A 14,747-nucleotide genomic window follows, 5' to 3' on the forward strand; every position below is an offset into this window, starting at 1 on the left:
GCAGAACAGGGTCCAAGTGATCTAGCCGTGGTGGAAAGTTGGGGGGAGGGAACCGAGGTTGGGGGAGGGAACCGAGGTTGGGAGGAGGAGTTTTACAAGAGGCAGCGGATGGGAGGAGCTGGAGACTTGGGGGGTGGGGTGGGGGGGGGGAGGGGGGTACAACTTTGGGGTATCATGTACGGTACTCTCTTAGAGGCTGGATGGCGTTGGTTGGGGGGGGGGGGGTGGAGAGCTGTGTAGATTAAGGGTGACTACGGGTAATCCCCGATTCCTTTTTGTCATTTGTTTATGTAAACATGCGGGTTGAGGTTTGGGGGATGGTGGGCGGATGGGATTGTTGTTATTATGGGGATTGACATATCTTGTTGATTATTGTTTATTGCTGATGGGTGTAAATGTGGGAGAAAATGTGAAAAAAGGAGAATAAAAAAAAGATTTTTTTAAAATAAAAAAAAATTTGTCAGCTTCTCTCTTGGGAGGTCAGTCTCAAATCTGGGTATTATTCGACGACATTGAAATAGGAAGTTTTCTCGTCACACGGAATTTGCACCTCTCTACAACATCTTGCAGTTAAACGGCATCTTTTACCTTGAACCGACGACCTAAACTGCATCACATAAGCGCAACCCGGCCAATAATTCATGCCAAGTCAAAGAGATGTTAAAATGGTTGACAGAAAGCAAAACACTGGAAAGAAGGGGTTGTTGGGGAGGGAAATTCAGAGAATAAATGGCTGACGGTAAAGCCACCAATAGAGGTTGCTGATGAAGAGATTTGGAAGAATGGAAAAAGTATCATAACCTCCTGTTTCCATCTTCACAACTGATATCTCCGAACTAAGTTCTACCTGCAAACTTGGACATATACCTTTCGAATTCTTCGTCCAAGTCATGAATGTATCTGGTGAAAGGCTGACGACCAAGTAGTGATCCCTGAAGAGCACTTCTCACATCCTGCCAATCTGAGGTCATTCTCTTTCTCCCTGTTCTGACCTCCCAGATTGGTAATTGATTACCTCCCATCATGTTTTCTTTCATTATTGCTCATAATCGCGTGTGAAATCTCATCAAATAGCTTCTGCGAATCTATGTAGAAACATCCACAGGCCCTTCTCTATTCACCAATTCCCCAAAGGATTCGGCTGGATTAGTCAGACACAATCTGACCCTTACTTATCATCTCATATCTGTCCAAGTGCTCGCTCAATCTTTCTCGGATGATTGACTCGGATAGCTACCCACGACCAGCATTAAACTGACAGGTCTATAGTTACTTGGTTTCTTCTTCCCTCCTTTCTTAAATAATAATGCCATTTGCAATTTTCTAATCCAGAAGCACAATTCCTGAACCGAGAGGGGAAAATTATGACTCATACATTTTCTATTTCCTTACTTTTAACACCTAGGAGTGGAGACCAGCAGTTATTAATTGTCATTACTTTCCCTACCAGCATATTTTACTTCTATTAAATCAAAGTTCCTCCATTTCATATTTAATCTTCTTGTACCACTCGTATTTTGTCCACTTTAACTACTGTGAAAGTGGATACAAAGTATTTATTTCTCCAGCCTGTTAAGAGAATGTTTTTTCTTTTAACTTTGACTTCCCTGCAAACTGCCCCCGCCCCCGGCATATTCTCGGCATCTCATTAGTTTCTTTAGATCACTGTTGCTTTACTTATTAATTCACTGGAATTCTCCTTGTCCTTTCATTTGTCTCTTATCTTTTAGCTTGACGCTTAATGCTTGCTTTCTGTACCATTATAGTCTTAGGCATCAAACCATTCCTACAAAAAGAGAATAGACACAATTTGAGATGGTTGACGATTTGAATTTTCCCCGAATGATTGGAACTGTAGAAGGGTCATTTGGAGCCGAAACGTTAACTCTGCATCTCTCTCCACAGATGCTGCCAGACCTGCTGTGCTTATCCAGCATTTTCTCTTCTTATTTCAGGTTTCCATCATCCGCAGTCTTTTGCTTTTATTTGAATGGGTAATTGACATGTTGGATGTGAGCGCAAAGCCCTGTAAGGACTCTGCCAGCTACCACCCCAAATGGACCACATGTAGACAGTAGTGACATCGCCCTCCAGCGCCTCATTTTTTAAAATGTTGACTGATTGCTCCCACCACCCCCAGAATGGCAGGCCCTTCCCATTTCACTCTGCCGTTTTCCCCCCCACCTAATCCTCTGTCCAGCCTTTAGATCCCTCCTCCACGCCCTCGACCCCACTCTACAAACCTCGCCCTCGACACTGACTCACCTGCGCCAGGCCCGAGCCTCACCGCAACCAGCGAGTCACCCACTCCCTTCTCTTTACATAGAATTTACATAGAATTTACAGTGCAGAAGGAGACCATTCGGCCCATCGAGTCTGCACCGGCTCTTGGAAAGAGCACCCTACCCAAGGTCAACACCTCCACCCTATCCCCATAACCCAGCAACCCCACCCAACACTAAGGACAATTTTGGACACTAAGGTCAATTTATCAAGGCCAATCCACCTAACCTGCACATCTTTGGACTGTGGGAGGAAACCGGAGCACCCGGAGGAAACCCACGCACACACGGGGAGGATGTGCAGACTCCGCACAGACAGTGACCCAAGCCGGAATCAAACCTGGGACCCTGGAGCTGTGAAGCAATTGTGCTATCCACAATGCTACCGTGCTGCCCACAGTGCCGTAGAGTTGAACAAGGAGAACCGCTAACCTCAGGTTCAAAAGCCAACTATCGCACACCACCTGTAAAATGAACACGAACCTGGTGCCATGAGATTCTGGTGTGCCGATGGCCTTATCATGAAGTAAGGACATAATTAGAAACAGTTTCAAAATAACAACTAGTGTTGGTAGTTTGCAAATAGATCACAAATAGGAAACCACCATGGCTTGGCGTGGGGCCATGCGGCACAATCATGCCTCTGACTTAAGTATTGTTGCAGTTCTGGTCACCTCACTCTCGGAAGGATGTGGAAGCATTGGAAAGGGTGCAAAGGAGATTTACCAGGATGCTGCCTGGTTTGTAGGATAGGTCTTATGAGGAAAGGTTGAGGGAGCTAGGGCTTTTCTCTTTGGAGTGGAGGAGGATGAGAGGCGAGGCGACTTAATAGAGGTTTATAAGATGATGAGGGGGATAGATAGAGTGGACGTTCAGAGACTATTTCCTCGAGTGGATGCAGCTGTTACAAGGGGGCATAACTATCAGGTTCAGGGTGGGAGATATAGGAGGGATGTCCGAGGTAGGTTCTTTACTCAGAGAGTGGTTAGGGTGTGGAATGGACTGCCTGCTGTGATAGTGGAGTCGGACACTTTAGGAACTTTCAAGCGGTTATTGGATAGGCACATGGAGCACACCAGAATGACAGGGAGTGGGATAGCTTGATCTTGGTTTCGGACAATCCTCGGCACAACATCGAGGGCCGAAGGGCCTGTTCTGTGCTGTACTGCTCTATGTTCTAATTTGAAGTCACGTACGGGAAAGCGATACTTCAGCTCCCACCCATCACATTTCCCACTCTTGCAGACCCAGGAAAATCCCCCCTCCCTTCTTCCTTCTTCCCCCTTCCCCGCACACCACCGCTGTACCCTGACAACAAAAGAAATTGAGATTACAAAGGGCAGCATGTAACAATGTGTGACACTGCACTGTCACTTTATACGGCAAGATCACTTCTCCATATGCAGAAATCCATGAGAAGATAGGGAGAAATGGGAGCATTGTTGGTCATTCAGAAATGGGAGCATTGTTGGCTGATCTGATTGCAGCCTTAACTCCACTTTCCTGTCAGTTGGCCCGTACATTTAACCAACTTGTCAGTCAAAAGTCTGTCTTTTATTTGACCTTGAATCTATACAGTGATTCTTCTATGGAAGAGAAATCCAAAACCTAACAACAATGCTAAGTAATTCCTTGTCATGTGACTTAAATGAGAGACCCCCTCTTATGTGAAACTGCGTCCCCACCAGTTTTAGATTCCCCCACGAGGGGAAACATCCTCTCAGCATCCACTGTCAAGCCTCCTAAGAATCTAATGCGTTTCCATACGATCAACTCTCATTCTTCTGAACTTCAATGAGTATAACCTGTTTAAGCTTTCTTCATAAAATAACCTCTTTATCCCAGGAATCAGTCTTGTGAACCTTCTCTAAAGTACTCCCAACGCAAGTAAATCCCTCCTTAAGTAAGGGGAACCAAACTGTGCACAGGTTCTGTATCGCCATAGCCATAAAACTGTAGGAAGCCGTCCCTAATTTTATATTCTATTCCCCTTGCAATAAAGGTCAATGTCCCATTTGCCTTCCTTTTTAAAAAATAACTTGAGTACCCAATTCTTTATTTTTTTCCCAATTAAGGGGCTATTTAGTGTGGCCAAGTCACCTACCCTGCACATCTTTGGGTTGTGGGGGAGACCCACGCAGACACTGGGAGAATGTACAAACTCCACACAGACAGTGACCCGAGGCTGGGATCGAACCCAGGTCATCGGCTCAATGGGGCAGCAGTGCTAACCACCGCGCCGCAGTGCTAACCACCGCGCCACCGTGCTGACCACTCATTTGCCTTCCTGATTGCTTGCTGTACCTGCATGCTGACATTTTGTGATTCATGTACAAGAACACTCAGATCCCTCTGTCCTGCAGCATTCTGATGTCGCTTTCTGCTTAAATGGACTTCTGCTTTACTACTCTTCCTGCCAAGTGGACTACCTCATACCTTCCCACATCATACTCCATCTACCAATTTTTTTCATTGTTTACCCAACCTATCTAAACCTCTTTGTAGACTCTTTAGATACTCCTCACAACTTGCTACAAATCAGAAACTAGGCTACAACAGAGTCTGTCCCTTCATCAAATCACAAATAGATTGTCAATAGTTAAGGCTGCAGCACTGATCCCAGTGGCACTCCACCAGTTAGTCTGCCAACCTGAAAATGCCCAATTATCCCAACTCTGGTTCTTGCCGCTTAGCCAATCTTCAATTGATGCTACTGTATCACCAGCAAACCCCCTCCCCCCAAAAAATCAACTCTTATCTTGTGGCACATTGTCAAATGCCTTTTAGAAATCCAAATGCACAACATCTACAGGTTCCCCTTTATCCACTCGGCTTGTTACATCCTCAAAGAACTCTAATAAGCACAATTCCCCTTTCACAACACCCTGTTGACTCTGCCTGATTGATTGAGATGTGGTGCAGTATCTCAAATCCAGCTGTCCAAAAAACGGAGATGTCTGAAAACCAGGCATTTTTGGATTGTGCCACGTATCAATTTTAATTTGGGAAAATAAAAAACACTTTATCTGAACAATTTGGCAAGGTGTTGCATTGGCGCAGTGTGGCTCCGGACTAGACATCCCCTTTGCTGTTTGCACGGCGGTCTATCGCCGCACACTGATTGGCCCCTGACCCCACCCGACCTGACTTGTCCTGCCCATGGCCAAGTCTGAAATCCAGCACGGCCTCCGAGCCGAGTTCGTCAGTTTTGAGGCACTGTACCTGTGCCTCCTTAATAGTGGATTCTAGAATTTCTCCAGTGACATATGTTAGACTAACTGACCGACAGTTTCTTGCTTTCTGTCTCTATTCTTCCTTGAATAGTGGTGCTACATTTGTGAATTCCCAATCCTCTGGGACTTTTCCAGAATCTAGGGAACTTTGGAAGATTACAACCAATGCATCCATCATAGAACCAAGCAAGACAAGGAACCAGGCAAAACTGGTGCAACCTTTTAAAATGGCAAACACATGACTCACTTGGAGGAGTCCACCCTGAAAGATCATTAAAAGCTCCAAGGCAGAGAGCGTAGGTGAAGAGGCACAGCTCCAAGATATGATCAGCGGTGTTCAGTTTTCATTATTACGCACTCACATTCACTAAGGTATGCACACAACCAGCCCATACAGTTAGTACCTTATAACATGAGCTCTATTGGAAGATATTGTTGAGGAAATCAGCTGCATCTCATCAATCACTTTTCTGTAATCGTAGGAACTGCTATTTGACGCACAGTCCTGCTCTGGTATGCTTAACATCCCTCTCATTAATCTTTCAAGCACCCACACAACAAAACGTGCATTGGAGGATGCAGTCAGTGAGTTAACGGAGACGTCTACGATGATGGTTATATCAGCGATTCATGTGATGCAGGCGATAGGTGATTTGGGCGGGTCTACAGGTGCGAGCCTCAAAAAATGAAGCAGCACAAATAGCAATTCCATGAGTGAACTGGACTACACCCAATTGTGCCAAATCTATGGAGCAGCTTTACAATGGTCACCCTGCTAACCTATAGTTTGAGTCTGTTACTTATGCTGATTAACCGGGCAGGTCATTGTGACAGGTTTTACAACACAAAAAGAGGCTCTTTGGCCCATCATGTCATCGCCAGCCATCAAGCATCAATCAATTTTAATCCAATTTTCCAGCATTTGTATGCTATGATGCATCAGGTGCTGAACTCAATGCTTCTGAAAAAATGTGAGGGCTCCTGCCTCTACCGTCCTTTCAGGCAGCGAGTTCCAGATTCCCACCAGGCTCTGGGTAAAAAGGTATTTCCTCACATCCCCTCTAAATCTCCTAATCCTTACCGTAAATCTACACCCCGTGGTTATTGAGCCCTCCGCTAAGGGGAAACGCTTATTCCTCTCCACCCTCTCTGTGCCCCCATAATTTTGTCCACCTTGATCAGTTCCCCCCCCCCTCAGCCTTTTCTGCTCTAAAGCAAACAACCCCAGCCTAACCAGCCTCCCTTCATAGCTGAAACGCTCCAGGCGAGGCAACATCCTGGTGAATCTCCTCTGCACCCTCTCTAGTGCACCCCGCATGCTTCCTATAGTGTGGCAACGAGAAATGCAGGCAGTACTATAGCTGTGGCCTAACGAGTGATCCAGGGTCTGAAAGGTTTTTATTGGTGGAATCAAAGCAGGTAGCAGTTTGGATGCTTCTGATCTTCTAATCATGACTTCTGGCACCTTGCATCACATAAAGAATCTTAAAGTCTTTCCTTTTATCAATTTAGAATACCCAATTATTTTTTTCCAATTAAGGGGCAATGTAGCGTGGCCAATCCACCTACCCTGTACATCTTTGGGTTGTGGGGCGAAACCCACGCAACTTCTAAAGTCTTTTAAGAATCTCACCATAATGCAGAACTCATGGAAAGAATTTCTGTACTCTGTTTCTGTGATACTAACAATTATTCTGCCGCTTCTCCCGACAATGAAAAAGATCCATTGTGGTCCAATTCATAAAATACCTTTCGGGATTTGATGAAAAAAATTACACTCATACTCAACAGCTGCCAAATAAATTTAAAGATACACTAAACGTTGCAGGGTAGAAAACTGCATGAAGCATTCGCAAAATAAAATGTTTCCTCCCGTCTATTAAATGGGTGAGATTTTAAACAGCTTTCCTCCAACACCTGGCTTTTGTCAGCTGAAGTTCCATTTAGCAAGATTTATATTCAAACAGCAGCAAGAACACCAAAGCAACTGTGCTCTCCTTGCCATACTATGTTTAATTAGCCTTTCAATAAAAAGCAAGTGTGAGTGAATTGTGCAGATGTACGAGCCTAGAAGAATTATCACATTGGCATTTTCAATTGGGATCCAGGTGGAGCGACAAGCCACCCGGTTTGATGATGGTGGTCTGCTGGTCAACTGTAACAAATGGCACCTTAAGGGTGGTACGGCGACACAGTGGTTATCACTGCTGCCTCACGCCGCCAAGGACCCGTGTTCGACCCCGGCTCCGGGTCACTGTCTGTGTGGGGTTAGTACATTCTCCCCGTGCCTGCGTGGGTCCCACCCCCACAACCACAAAAAGGTATGCAAGGTAGGTGGATTGGCCATGCTAAATTGCCCCTTAATTGGGGAAAAAAAATAATTGGGTACTCTAAATTTATGTTAAAAAAATCAAATGGAAACTTCACCACATTACTGCTAATATCTCAGTTATACAGAGCCAAGGAACTCCCAGATTTGACCCTGGTCTGTGCTGAGTTAGTGAACCGAAGTCGCAATTAAGCTATCCCCAATACTGACTGGGACTCACTTAGTGCCAGGGGCTTAGACGGGGCAGAGTTTGTAAGGAGTATCCAGGAGGGCTTCTTAAAACAATATGTAGATAGTCCAACTAGGGAAGGGGCGGTACTGGACCTGGTATTGGGGAATGAGCCCGGCCAGGTGGTAGAAGTTTCAATAGGGGAGCATTTCGGGAACAGTGACCACAATGCAGTAAGTTTTAAAGTGCTGGTGGACAAGGATAAGAGTGGTCCTAGGGTGAATGTGCTAAATTGGGGGAAGGCTAATTATAACAATATTAGGCGGGAACTGAAGAACCTAGATTGGGGGCGGATGTTTGAGGGCAAATCAACATCTGACATGTGGGAGGCTTTCAAGTGTCAGTTGAAAGTAATTCAGGACCGGCATGTTCCTGTGAGGAAGAAGGATAAATTCGGCAATTTTCGGGAACGTTGGATAACGAGAGATATTGTAGGCCTCGTCAAAAAGAAAAAGGAGGCATTTGACAGGGCTAAAAGGCTGGGAACAGACGAAGCCTGTGTGGAATATAAGGAAAGTAGGAAGGAACTTAAGCAAGGGGTCAGGAGGGCTAGAAGGGGTCACGAAAAGTCATTGGCAAATAGGTTTAAGGAAAATCCCAAGGCTTTATTTTTTTTTAAATTATTTTTTATTCTACATTTTCACATTTTCCTTCAAAAATTTACACCCTACCCACAAACAGTAAATGGTAACAAATACAAAATCAATTCCCTTAACAATACCAACGATCCCGTCCTCCCACCACCCCAAACAACGGCCCACCTGTCAATATATGCATCCAATAAACCAAACCCTCCCACGGTGGAAACAAAAAACAAAAGAGAAAAAGAAAAAGGGAGTTTGGGACCGCCCATGGTCACCATTGACCTATAGAGTCCACTCCCCCCACCCCCCCCCTACACTCAACGCCATCCAGCCTCTGAAAGAGTACCCTACATGATACCCAAGAGCTGTACACCCCCCCCCCCCACCGCCCCCCCCCCCCCCCCCCCCGCATGTCTCCAGCTCCTCCCGTCCACTGCCTCTTGTAAAACTCCTCCTCCCAACCTCGGTTCCTTCCCCCCAACTTTCCACCCCGGCTAGACCACTCGGACCCTGTTCTGCCAGGCTCCGATGGCCGCAGCCCCTCCCCCCACCTCACTCCCGTTCACTGGCCGGCTTAAACCGGCCAGCGTGGAGGCCCCCGCCCGGGTCCCTTTCCCCCTTGCCCGGCCCTAGGAAAGCCCAGAGATCCCCTTTTAGCACACAAACCCCACATATCCATCTTTACCCCAAAGAGCCATCACTTCGAGTGAAAGTCCCATCACTTCCCTTGTCCAAATATATACAACATTGGCTCCTTTAGCCTCTACACCCGCGCGCAGTGAAACAAAAAAGAAAATACAGTCGAGGTTACATCGGCACATGGCCGTTCCTCAATTTGTCAGTTCTGCCACAGTCCTTCTGCCTTCACAAACTCCTCCACTGCTTCCGCCGTTCCAAAATAAAAGTCCCTGAGCTTATAAGTCACCCTCAGCTTCGCTGGATATACAATGCCGCACTGCACCTTGCTAATGTACAGTGCCCTCTTCACCCGGTTGAAGGTAGCCCGCCTCCTCGCCAGCTCCACCATAAAGTCCTGGTATACACTTGTACCAGCTCCAGCCCACTGCACCACCCGCTTCTGCTTGGCCCAGCTCAGGACCTTCTCCTTCACACTGTACCTACGGAAGCACAGAGTCACTGTCCTTGGCAACTCACTCGCCTTTGGTACAGGCCTCCACGACCGATGAGTCCGATCCAGTTCATATCGGGAGGGATCCTCCCCCTCCCCCAATAGCTTTGCCAGCATCGCGGCAAAATACTCAGTTGGCTTCGGTCCTTCAACTCCTTCGGGCAGCCCCACAATCGTCAAATTCTGTCGCCTGGATCTGTTTTCCAGGTCTTCCATTTTTCCTCGCAGATTCTTCTTCGTGTCCATCACCTTCCGCATCTCTTTCCCCATCGAGGCAAGTTGATCACCGTGCTGCAATGTCTCCTCCACTTCCTTCAGCGCCTCTCCTTGCTCTCGCACCTCCGCCACTGCGCTCGCCACCGCCGTCATCACCGGGAAAATTGCCTCCTCCGCCATCGCACTCAAAACCTCCCTCATCTCCTTCCTCACCGTCTCCATCCATTTCGCAAACTGCGCAAACTGCTTTTCGAATTCCACAGCCATCACCTTCGTTATTCCTTCAGCCGTAAGCACTGCGGCCTCCCCTGGTGCTCCAGCCTCCATTTTCTTTGCTGACCCCGCGGTGACCTTTCCACTCCCCAACGGACTTTCAGCCGTTTTTTTGCTGGTCTTCGACATTCTTCTCCTCTGTGCTGTCTCCTGACTTTTACTGACTTCGCTGGCCCTAGGACCGGGCGTTAACCCCCGACAATGCCGTTCCCGAACGGGAGCCCTCCAACGCGCGGCTGCCTCCCGCACGCCGTCACCAGATGTCTGAAATCCCAAGGCTTTTTACACGTACATAAAAAGCAAGAGGGTAACCAGGGAAAGGGTTGGCCCACTGAAGGATAGGCAAGGGAGTCTATGTGTGGAGGCAAAGGAAATGGGCGAGGTACTAAATGAATACTTTGCATCAGTATTCACCAAAGAGAAGGAATTGGTAGATGTTGAGTCTGGAGAAGGGTGTGTAGATAGCCTGGGTCACATTGAGATCCAAAAAGACGAGGTGTTGGGCGTCTTAAAAAATATTATGGTAGATAAGTCCCCAGGGCCTTATGGGATCTACCCCAGACTACTGAAGGAGGCTGGAGAGGAAATTGCTGAGGCCTTGACAGAAATCTTTGGATCCTCAGTCTTCAGGTGATGTCCCGGAGGACTGGAGAATAGCCAATGTTGTTCCTCTGTTTAAGAAGGGTAGCAAGGATAATCCAGGGAACTACAGGCCGGTGAGCCTTACTTCAGTGGTAGGGAAATTACTGGAGAGAATTCTTCGAGACAGGATCTACTCCCATTTGGAAGCAAATGGACGTATTAGTGAGAGGCAGCATGGTTTTGTGAAGGGGAGGTCATGTCTCACTAACTTGATAAGAGTTTTTCGAGGAGGTCACAAAGATGATTGATGCAGGTAGGGCAGTGGATGTTGTCTATATGGACTTCAGTAAGGCCTTTGACAAGGTCCCTCATGGTAGACTAGTACAAAAGGTGAAGTCACACGGGATCAGGGGTGAGCTGGCAAGGTGGTTACAGAACTGGCTAGGTCATAGAAGGCAGAGAGTAGCAATGGAAGGATGATTTTCTAATTGGAGGGCTGTGACCAGTGGTGTTCCGCAGGGATCAGTGCTGGGACCTTTACTATTTGTAGTATATATAAATGATTTGGAGGAAAATGTAACTGGTCTGATTAGTAAGTTTGCAGACGACACAAAGGTTAGTGGAATTGCGGATAGCGATGAGGACTGTCAGAGGATACAGCAGGATTTAGATTGTTTGGAGACTTGGGCGGAGAGATGGCAGATGGAGTTTAATCCAGACAAATGTGAGGTAATGCATTTTGGAAGGTCTAATGCAGGTAGGGAATATACAGTGAATAGTAGAATCCTCAAGAGTATTGAAAGTCAGAGAGATCTAGGTGTGCAGGTCCACAGGTCACTGAAAGAGGCAACACAGGTGGAGAAGGTAGTTAAGAAGGCATACGGCATGCTTGCCTTCATTGACCGGGGCATTGAGTATAAGAATTGGCAAGTCATGTTGCAGCTGTATAGAACCTTAGTTAGGCCACACTTGGAGTATAGTGTTCAATTCTGGTCGCCACACTACCAGAAGGATGTGGAGGCTTTAGAGAGGGTGCAGAAGAGATTTACCAGAATGTTGCCTGGTATGGAGGGCATTAGCTATGAGGAGCGGTTGAATAAACTTGGTTTGTTCTCACTGGAACGACGGAGGTTGAGGGGCGACCTGATAGAGGTCTACAAAATTATGAGGGGCATAGACAGAGTGGATAGTCAGAGGCTTTTCCCCAGGGTAGAGGGGTCAATTACTAGGGGGCATAGGTTTAAGGTGCGAGGGGCAAGGTTTAGAGTAGATGTACGAGGCAAGGTTTTTACGCAGAGGGTAGTGGGTGCCTGGAACTCGCTACCGGAGGAGGTGGTGGAAGCAGGGACGATAGTGACATTTAAGGGGCATCTTGACAAATACATGAATAGGATGGGAATAGAGGGATACGGACCCAGGAAGTGTAGATTGTAGTTTAGTCGGGCAGCATGGTCGGCACGGGCTTGGAGGGCCGAAGGGCCTGTTCCTGTGCTGTACATTTCTTTGTTGTTTGTTCTTTGTTCTATCTTCCAGCTGGAGACTGGGACGTTAAACTGGGATTCGGGCTCCATATTACTATTCATTATTCTGCATATATAAATGTCGGACAGGAAAGAAAAGAGTTCGACCCGCTTGGTCAAACAGGCTACTGGCGGTTGAGATGCTGGCAAGAATGATAATTTAGGAAATAAAGTATATTTCTAATGTACAATGAACATGTCATTAAGTTTGATGCTGCAGCTTTATAGGCTTCTTTGAATGCTAGAGGTGGAAAAAGATACAGCTGCTCCTGAATCTGTGAAGGCTATTAAAATGTATTATGCATGTTTGATGTGTATGCTTAGACATGTCTGGACGCTTTATTAATCCACTATATTGAAATGTACAAACCCCCGATTGCTGATTCAGCTTCATGTCTGTTTATAAGATGCAGCAGTTATCATCAAAAGTGGCGGGGAAAAAAACCTGACGGTTAAATTAACAGATACAAAATGGCTATCCAACTATACCGAGTTACTTAGCTTTTTATGCAACATTTAGGGTTGGTTTTCCTCCAATGCTGGCTCGCTTCAGGACTAACCAATGTTGCGGCGGATCCTCAAGCCGCCTCGCTTGTTCACGCACAGGAACCAACTCCTGTTTCCGGCATGGGGACTGGATGACTCTCGGTCCTGCAGTGCTTCCCGTCTGCCATTTGTGGGACCTTCAGAAGCCACCTAGTGCTTGAAAAGCGGGTGCTGCACAGGCTCAATTTAACCATCATGGTCTGTACTCATAATCCAGCCCGTGGCTTCTTTTAAAACCACCGTAACAGTTTTGCTAGAATTAGGGGGGGGGGGGGGGGGGGTGCTAATTGCATTTCCAGTGAAGTCCATTCACCAGTCTGGCAATGACTCAGTTCTGCCTGTGTACTTGCTTGGCAAATCTCCAGTAGCTGGTAACAACACTAATTTCTCGATAGACTTTATATTAAAAAGCTATTAGAGTATTTGAAAGTTTCCCCAGCTCCATTTCCTCCCTAGGCTCTGCAGTTGGATGCTATCTATGCTGCAATATGGTTGAGGTGCAAGGAACGTGAATACACAGAACTGCAAAGGGCCCATGACTGAACAGTCTTACCAAGAGTCTATGTACGTTTGGTAAGCATTGGCACTTCAGGCTTTAAGCAGTTTTAAGTCAAAACTTGAAAAAGACCCAAAATGGTTAAAGCATTGTTCCAAACAATATTGCACCCATGTTTTGAAAAATTAGCCTAAATCGTGACAAATCAGATCTTCATTACACATCCACGATGAAAATGCATTTATGTCCACACCATCTGCTTAAATAAAAGTAATGTAGCTATTCAGATTTATAGCAATCACTATCAAACGCTGACCCCTACAGGGCCAGGGCTGTATTACTTCTTTTTACTAAATGCTCCATTATTTACTGCAGAATGAAACTTCAGGGATTCCCATTCATTATTATAATTTTTCATTAATCTAGATAAGAGAGAGGTGTATTTCTGCAAAATATTTTTTGTGCCAAGAAACACCCACGTGTTTGAAAGACATTGATTTTGTACCAATATTAAATCATTTTATAAGTTACGACTACCGTGACCATGTTTTAAATATAGGTTTTTATATATTGTGCTGTGCAATCTGCTATTATTTAAGAAAGTAATCTTGTGCTGTTTGATGGTATGAATCAGACACAGGATGAAGGCATCACGTAACTCCGCATACCTATGGAAAGTACAATTTAAGTTAAATATGTTTGTCATGTTGACCTCTTGAATTGTCTTTTGAGTTTCAATGTTTTGTAACCTCTACAAAAGAAGCCTTGTTTAACACAGGATCACACCTTCTTTGCCCAGCTCGAGGACCAGCTCAAGAAAGGCTTCCGAACTAGAGGAGGACAAAGGAAGCGCCTCAAAGACACCCTGGAGGCTTACTTCAAAAAATGCTACATCAACGTCAACACCTGGGAGACCCTTAGTCAGATAAAACCAACGTGGAGTAACCTCCTGACTGAAGGGACACAACAAATAGTTCGAGAACACCCGACGGCAAGAGGAGGCCTGGGAAAGGAGCCCGAGAAAGGAATACCAGCAATCTAGATTCCAAGGACCGATCCCACCTCCGAGAGACACCTGCCAATGTGCAGTCGAAGATGCGGCTCTCGGATCAGGCTCATCAGCCACACAAGGACCCACAGAGCCCGTGACCGCGAATACGGAGTTTCTTAGGAGGACAATCATACTTGATAGCGGGTGATGGCCGAAAAAGAATTTAAACCCTCGTTTAATCCCAGTAAATAAGACTGGAGCACAGAACCTAGGCTGGCACGCCACTGCAAGGCTGAGGGAGTACTGCACTGTCAGAGGTGCCATCCTTCAGAGGAGA

General features: G+C 46.3%; 1 protein-coding gene across 2 annotated transcripts in view; it reads right to left on the bottom strand.

Annotated features, from left to right (window-relative positions):
• The window catches only part of slc66a2 (solute carrier family 66 member 2), a 71,258-nt gene that overhangs the window by 17,650 nt on the left and 38,861 nt on the right, over positions 1–14,747 (bottom strand). The gene's annotated exons all lie outside the window — the stretch shown is intronic.

The sequence above is a fragment of the Scyliorhinus torazame genome, chromosome 11 (assembly GCF_047496885.1).
Source record: "Scyliorhinus torazame isolate Kashiwa2021f chromosome 11, sScyTor2.1, whole genome shotgun sequence".
Taxonomy (NCBI): domain Eukaryota; kingdom Metazoa; phylum Chordata; class Chondrichthyes; order Carcharhiniformes; family Scyliorhinidae; genus Scyliorhinus; species Scyliorhinus torazame.